This window comes from Lactuca serriola, chromosome 5 (genome assembly GCF_051521515.1).
Source record: "Lactuca serriola cultivar US96UC23 chromosome 5, Lser_US96UC23_V15, whole genome shotgun sequence".
NCBI classification, from domain to species: Eukaryota; Viridiplantae; Streptophyta; class Magnoliopsida; order Asterales; family Asteraceae; genus Lactuca; species Lactuca serriola.
The window spans coordinates 199,948,128-199,956,582 of record NC_136412.1 but is presented as its reverse complement, the minus strand read 5'-3'; the positions used below and the strand labels follow the sequence as shown (position 1 = coordinate 199,956,582).

General features: G+C 33.5%; 1 long non-coding RNA gene across 6 annotated transcripts; it reads left to right on the top strand.

Moving 5' to 3' along the window:
* The first annotated feature begins 2,365 nt into the window (after window positions 1-2,365).
* On the top strand, window positions 2,366-6,152 carry LOC145053468 (uncharacterized). Of its 6 annotated transcripts, none has more exons than XR_013684483.1 (12): window positions 2,367-2,676; window positions 2,751-3,321; window positions 3,456-3,498; window positions 3,829-3,909; window positions 4,035-4,222; window positions 4,311-4,390; window positions 4,472-4,501; window positions 4,585-4,663; window positions 4,733-5,225; window positions 5,470-5,513; window positions 5,596-5,686; window positions 5,844-6,152. It is a non-coding gene; the product is annotated as an uncharacterized LOC145053468 (long non-coding RNA). The 6 variants fall into 6 exon arrangements; XR_013684485.1 differs by having other exon boundaries at window positions 2,751-3,498; window positions 4,733-4,871; window positions 5,094-5,225; XR_013684484.1 differs by having other exon boundaries at window positions 2,368-2,676; window positions 2,751-3,498; window positions 4,733-4,849; window positions 5,094-5,225.
* The last annotated feature ends 2,303 nt before the right edge of the window (window positions 6,153-8,455 follow it).

The following is an 8,455-nucleotide window of genomic DNA, read 5'->3' as shown; positions in this document are numbered from 1 at the left end:
CTTTCTAAGAAGTCTTTTCCGGGCATTTGGTAGAATATTGGTAATATTATGCAAGATCTTGATACTTTAGGCATCAATCCCATGAAGATTCTCAAGTATTCGCTGGGCTCTGGTGCTAATACCCTCTTATGGCATGATTATTGGCTTGGAGACGAACCTCTTGCCTCTCAATTTCCTCACCTATTAGCCTTTGATGTGAAGAAATTTTGTCTTGTTTCTGAGAGAATTTCCCTCAATGGTTGTTGCTGAAAATGGAAAAAAAACGCCAAGGCTCCCTTGTAAGATCGAGGAGTGGAACAAAATCCAAGATGTTTTTCGTAATGGGTCTGTCTCTATGTCTCTAATTCCCCAGACAGGTGGACTTCTACCTTGGCTACCCCAGTCAGGTGGACTTCTACCTTGGCTACTATGACAGTTTTTATGTCCGCGATTTAAGTCATATTATCGATATTAAAACCATATGTGTTATTTATAATCCAACCATATGGACTAAGGAGGTCGCCTGCTAAGTAACAGGTATTGTTTGGCGCACATGTATGGATCACATTCCTTCAGTAGCCCTTTCTCTCAGAGGCATCTCCATTCCCACCTCCTGTCACTTTAGCTTTAATGGACTGATCACATTTTGATTGGCTGCTTGTTGCTAGTTTGCTGCTAAGGTGCTTCAATGGACATTAAAATGGTGTAATATCCCATGGAAGATTTTTGATTCAGTGAAAGACCTGGTGGGTTTTGCAGCTAATTGGGGTAGATGTCCAACGAAGAGAAGAACATTGATTTCCATTGTGTACGGTTACCTTTGGTTTATCAGGAAAGCCAAAAATGACATGGCGTTTAATAAAAAGCATACCACCCCTATGAAAACAGTGGACAACATTATTAATGAGGTGTACTATTGGGTGAACTTTAGGGGCAATTTAGGTAATTTTATTTGGTCGGATTGGTTTTGTTGTCCTTTAAAACTATGTAATTTCGTTTTGTTTTCTTTTTGCTCCGCATGTCTCTTGTAGGCATGGGCTTGTTATGTTTTGTTTGCTGCTCCTTTTATATATCACAGTTTCCAAAAGAAAAAAGAGTAGAGTTTGTAAGATTGTAGGGGAGTATTATAACTCTGATACCATGTAAGTTGGATAAATTCGTGTGACCTCTCATTCAATAAACAAACGTATATATACAAAATACAAGATATATGGGTCTATACACGAAAGGGCCAAATACAAATAATAATAGACAAAGTATCACGTGCTAACAATACGTATTTTTGAATAAGAAATCTGATAGGCTTTACTGGTATGCTATTCATCTGTCTTCTTTGTCTTTCTCTATGATTTAAAACTAGGAGATTTGAGGTAATTAAATTATGGTTTGATTGTTGTATTTTCAAGTTTTGGATTACTTATTAGGTTAGATGTTTTTTGTACCGAGGAGATAATCTCCACCAACAACATACTTTCATCAATTTGTTTATTATATCAACCTACTTTCATAGTTTCCTTTTATAACATTGTACTTTGAAAAATTGTGGATTTTTGCAATGTCGTCGGTATTGAAATAATTTTTTATTGATATAATTAGGTATAATTTTTAAAGCAAAATGTCATAATATGGAAAAATATCGAAAGCGAGATGTCATTTTCTGCATGGCAACGGGTTGTTTTAATTTTTTTTCAAATGAAAGTGTGATAGCTATCAAATTGACCAAAGAAAAAGAGGAACTACCACTATACATGATTCCCGAACACCCATTACTAAGGCACATACATTTTATGAGGGTATTTATGTAATTCGGGAGGCCTTTTATGTCATCTATGCATATTTTCTTTACGTTCATTTTGGCTAATACTTGTTTAAAGTTATTGATTCTACCACTTGCATGCCTATTTCTGAGTATTGTTCCTTTTTTTTTTGGAGAAAAGAGGAGAAGACAGAGTCCCTCGACAAATTTATTCAATTGTTATTCTATTTGGCATCATTAACCCTTTGAAGCAGAGTTGCAAGAACCTGGGTCGATAATAATAGCATCCCACATTATTTTCTATTACAGATTGTAATTTTGTTTTTGTACGTTGAAAAATCTACTCCATTATGGCATTACGCTTTGATTTTATTATTATTATTATTATTATTATTATTATTATTATTATTATTATTATAATTATATGCTACAGTGAAGTTCCTGAGTTTTTCGCAGTTTTGGTCCTTTGTCTATCAAGTTGTTTACAATTGTTTTTCGTTTTTATAGAGGGCATCTTTTGCCATTATATGTATTCTTTTATGGACACGTGTTATTTTTATTTTGCTTCACCGTTTCGTTGCCCAATCGGCTTTTGATTTATGTATACACACGTGGCATTGATTTCATCGAGAGTAGATAACACTTTCAGTTGCTTCCTCACTTTACCTCAGCCGCTTCTCTTCGGTTTTGCCTCACCGTTTTGTCGACCAATCAGGTTTCCAACTCCACCGCTTTCACTGTTTATTCTCGATTCTTCTTCACCGTACCCTGATGATTTCGTCTGCAACACACCTCCTCCGTCCTCACCGTCGGTGGCTGCTGCTTTTATCCCTAATTTTGGAAGTCGATTACAAAGATTCAAGATGCATCGTACTCTATCTTCTCCACCGAAATTACAGAAGTGGTTGATTGTCATCGGTTAACTCAACCGTTGATTCTTGGTAGTCATTTCGTCTTTCTGCTTTGCTTCGTATGTGATCTTTTTTTGACTTCATGGATTTGACCTACTTGCCAGGAATTATGAAGGAACTGTGCCGGTGGTGGAGATTCCCAACAACAGTATGGGCTCTCTCTGTCTCTCTCTCGCTCTTCTCTCAAGTGCACCGGTGGAGACGAAGCTGACGATCGCCCCACCCCCACACTATCGTCTACCGATTGGATCGTCTCTCTTCCGCCACCATCAGAATCTACCACCGCCTCCATGATCGAAACTCCACCAAGCTTTCGTAGGATGAGTCACCTCCAACTTCTTCAGCATGTCGATGTTCCTCAAAAGCATCGATCGTCTGGATTTGGGTCATCGGCGCCTCCACCGACATCTCACGTCTCGATCTTCTCTCAAGCGATCATCAACCACCTGACCCCCACGCCTCCACTCTTCGTCTTCTCTCTTATGCTACCATCATCATCCGTATCTTCTTATGCCGACCATCATAGCATTGCAATTGCTTCCTTCTCTGTCGCTGACAACGAGACGGCTCTGGGTAAAAGTGATAGGAGTCCTTCTCCCTCTTTCAGTGGTAGTCGTCGACGACGACCTCTCCTACCACCTCCGCCATCGTCGTCTACTCACTGTAGAAATCGAGGTTCCACAAAAAACCCCTAAAATCTTCTATTTTGTTCTTCGTTTGAGGCCTAAAGTTGACTGAAACAAATCACTTTCTCCACCTTATGATTACTTGTGATTTATTGGCTAATGCTTCATATTTGTTGCGGTTAGGTAGCGATGGATGGAGCTCACAGACAATATTTAATTGGTTTAGGTACGCCTGTTTTTTTCACTCTATATTCCATCGTTCATGAATATGAGCTTCAGAGTTTTGAATCTATACATACCTTTCGACTTTAAAGTTCATATGGTTTTAAAATTCCCAAAAATGATTTTTTCACTTGATCAAACTTTATGCATAGGAGAATAATATGTGTTAAATTACTACGAATTTGAATCCATTTGTTTCTCGAAAAGAGAATTTGGCTTGATGATTTGAAGGTTAATTAGAATAGTTGAAACAGCTGCAGATTTGTATTTTAAAGATTGATGATTCATTGGTTGATTTTGTATAGTTTTTTCATGCTCATTTGCTTGGTTATAGGGCTTCGGTGCATGTGTAGATGTTGTATCAGCAGCTATTGAGAGCTTGGAGATATGACTACTTTTGCTGGGTATACATATGGTAAAAGCCTCTTCTTTTCCAACTCTACTTTTGCTCATAGTATGATTAAAAGAATTGTGTAAAACTAATTTCTTGAATGATTAAAAGAATTGTGTAAAACTAATTTCTTGAATGATTAACTCTAGAATGATCCATGCACAACTGCTGGAAGAGGTTCGAATTTGACAGAAGATGGTGATGTTGAATGTGATGCAAGTGTTATGGATGGTTGCTCTGGAGCATTTGGTGCTGTTGGAGAAGTATTAAGATTGCAGCTTTTGTTGGTCAAGGAGCAAATCTTGGGTTCATCATTGTTGGGTCGAATTCCTCCCATGTAATTAAACTTCTTGTGCATCAAATTTATTGCTGGAACTTTACATTTTACATAAAATGTTACTATTATTAATATTTAATTAACTCAGGTTTTTGGCTGGTGACTGCACATGTTTGCACAAATTCCAAGGGCATTAATATTTTTGAAACAATTGAAAAGGCTAATGAGGTAATATATTAAATTATACTAGGGTTAAGTTATTATCACATTTTTTCTTGATTTAATACCGAAATATTTCTGTGACAACAGTTTTTCTGCTTAAGTGGCCTATTCTAAAATGTAAGTTTCAAACTGTTAGTGGTCAAATAGAACATAGTGATGTAATTTTTGTATGTTACATACTCTTTGAACATGACAAACAGGAAGCTGTAGGTGTCATGAACGCTATCAAGGAAAAAAAACTAAAAGGGATGGGACTCATACAACCTCTTTAAACATGATGTACAACCACTTTTGCATTATTCTTCCTCTCTGTACAATACATTTTAATATATTTTTTTGTCTTTGTAGGTATGCCGTTTGGAGGTGGGACAAATTTGATGCGATTGGGCATGATAGGGTGGTGGATTGGGTCGGAAACAAAGATTAGCTTATAAAAGCTTTGGTTAATTGACAAATGAATATCGGGTAGAAAAACAAATTTTCCTCAGTAAGGCTTAGATATAAATATAGATACATAAGCTCGGTTATTGTTGCGTATTATTGGTAAATTAGTTCTTTTGTATCAGCTTATATAGTTACAACCATGAGTTTTTAGAAATTGTGTCACTTCAAAGTTCAAACGATGTCTTCCAACAAATATATAAAAAATTATAATTTTTTGTAGAAACCGTTAAAGGACTGAATATTTTAGCATTTATGTGAACCACAGGGAGGACCTATACAAGGAGTGTCTCAAGGCTGTACAGACGGGGTTATTGTTGAGTAAAAAACCCACCATTGAAATCGATCGTTTAGATGGTATTGATGCTAGACATTGTTCTGTTTAAGAGATAGAAACAAGGTATTGATGCTAGACATTGTTCTGTTTTACGGTTGTTAACAACATGGTTTGACCTCAAATGGATCAATATTCATAGTACACGGACAAAAAGTTTGATTTTTGTTAGTGTTTCTTTTGAATTTTCGTCTGTTTCTTTGTTGGATAATGGTTAATGGCGGTCAATTATAAGGTTTAGATGTTTAGCTTTTCTGTCTAACAAAATCTGTGGCTGAAAGTATGTCTTTGTGTTTTTGTGCGTTCTTAGGGGTGTATATTTTTTGATTGGTTTGGGCTCATAATCTCTTTCAGGTATTAGAATTTGAGCCTTTAGCTTTGGTTCTATTCAAAGAATTTGTTATTATTTGTAATTGTATTTTGTTTTGCACAGCAGGTGTTTGATGAAACGTCCGAGTCAACCAAATCTGTAAAATGAAGTTCTTTTAATAGAAGAGGGGATTAGGAGAGCCAATGCATTAAAGAAGGTTAGATTTCCCTGATATTTTAAAAACATTTATTGTTAAAATTAATCAATGTAAATAGTTTTCTTTAGCTGCAGCCTGAACTTCATTGAAAAGAGAAGATATTAGTCATGATGATTTCCATGTGAGAGTTACACTTATTCATGGTTTTTCTTTCCAGCTTGACAGAAATGCAAAATACACGTGCAAGCATGGAAGTCCACTCAGAAATGCTTACCGCAGTTGATCCACAAAAGAAAGACATAATTTCTTTATGAGAAATGTCTAAACTGCCCTTTTCTCTCAATATGAACTCTTTATTCTGTATTGGAACCAGGGATTTCAGAAAAACCTTATTGTAGACTTGGTAGAATTTTGTGTTGTATTTTCTACAACTTTTAAATGAAACTTGAAGGAGGATTACAATCTTTATGTAATATCCGTACACAACAGTTCACTCATCCCTTGAAACACATTACTATACTTCCAAGTGCTCTTGCATCTTGAGTAATTCCATTAATGCTTACATTTCCTTATCTAGCTTGTGGTTTTCGGTTGCAAAGAATAGCAACATACTTTGGATTTTTCTTAAGATAAAAATGGAATATAATAAATTTTAGGCCACTTCGGACGTGTTTGTTAACCGTGTTGCTGTGATTTTAGTCATAAAACAACCATTATATATATATATATATATATATATATATATATATATATATATATATATATATATATATATATATATAGGTGTGAGATTCGTATGTTATACGGGTTTGATAAAACAAAAAATTAAATTGAAAGTTTAAATAAAATTTTATTTAAATTTGAAATTTTAGATTTAAAATTTAAAATTTAAAGTTTAAAATTTGAATTTTAAAAGAAACATTAAATAATATATATGAGTATTAATATTGTTATTTATTGGTTATTTTCAATTAAGACAATTATTAATTGATGTGTAATATGATATATTAATTAAGAAAATATAAAAAAAAAAGTAAGAAAATGACAAATGGAAAAAACATTTAATCAAAAATACTAAAAAATGACAAGTATCAAAGTTAATGAGTTGGTAACATGTGGTAAGATTATTTTTATTTATAGGGAGGATTTCCAATGGTTCTAAGAATAATAAAGTTTTTATTTCACACTTTGCCCACTTTGACATTTTGTCTTTAAGACCAACTATGAATACCAAATTTATCCTTTTTGCCTCTTTGCCCACTCCCGATCTCATGGCTGGGTCATCAGCCTTCTTTTTTTTTTTTTAATTTTTTTTTATCTCATTGTGTGTAGTAGAAAAAAAAATTAGAAAATAACCAATAATTAACAAAAAACGAATCTCGATCATAAAACTTGAATGTTATAATTTTCCGACACACTAAACTGTTTCAAACCTGTAAAGTAATGCGGGGTTTTTTACTAGTTTAAACTAAATTTCAATTATAATATCAATTAAAATCTAAAACTCTACGTTACTTTTATCGAAATAGCAATTCATCTAAAAAAAAGCTGTAAATTTAAAATAATTACAACAATTGAACCAAAAGGAATTGGGCTTATTACCTAAGATTTCAACTTAAAAATAGTATTTTCGGAATAAATTAAAAAAATATAAAAATCATAATGAACTAGGTTAAATCATTAAGAATTTTGGTATTCTATGTCAAAATATGTGTAGACTGATCTCTATTTGTATGGAAAAATTGCAAAATTTTAGGTAGTTATTTTTTGTGGAATTTAGAAGTCAGTTTTTTACGAAATATGTTGCTAAAAAAATAATAAACTCACCAAACCAAGAACTATCATATGACATTTTGATTCAAAATAATGTTGAATTAATTGTTTTTAGTGGACTAAGCTCCTACGATCTAACTTTCGGTCTAATTAATCACTCCAAATTGTGTAACAAACATGGCCTATAAGACTAACAAGGTTTGCATACTTGTCATCAAACAATACAAAATTCGTAAAAATATATGTACCCAATATATTCACAGTGATTCATTTATCTCAAATGAATCAAGTTTATGGAATATATTCAATATGGTAGCAGTTTGTGTTTAAGAGGCGAATCTATATTGTCTTGTAACAACCTTCCTCTAGTCTCAAACGGAAGCAACACAACACTTAGGCCCAAAAGAAGTGTGGTTACCACAAACATGATCAGAGGAAGTGTTTGGTGGCAACCGCTGCCAATCCCAGCTGCTATCAAAGGGCAAACAATGCCCACAATTTTGCCTAGTGTCATCGCTACTCCAACTCCTGTTGCCCTAAAATTGGAAAGATACACCTACAAAAACCCACAAAAAATTTTACTAATTTTGAGAAAAAACGGAAATATCAAAACTTTAATGATATAAATATGGGAAATATATGGTAAATCTCAAGTTTTTTGTCCAGCTTATGAAATATCAAAACTTTAATGATATTATTAAGGGAAATATCTAGTAAAGTCCAAATATTTAGTCAAGTTTTTAAAAAATCTCAAAATTAATTTTATTTACACAAAAGCATAAAATGTCTCCATAAAAGTCTTCTTATTTTGGCCGAATTTATAAAAAAGTCATAACTTTTTTATTTACTTCAACTCTTTTACTTTTTCATAAAAAATCTAGAAATTTCTTGGTTTAAATTATGAATAGGAGTAAACCTCATTAAGTTCTAAAGTATTAAGGATCAAAGTCCTCTATAACCACTTACTTGCCACAAAACAATGGCGATTGTGAACTCATCATGGTCTATATAATCCCTTGCACAAATTTATGTTACATATATTGTAAGAGATTCAAA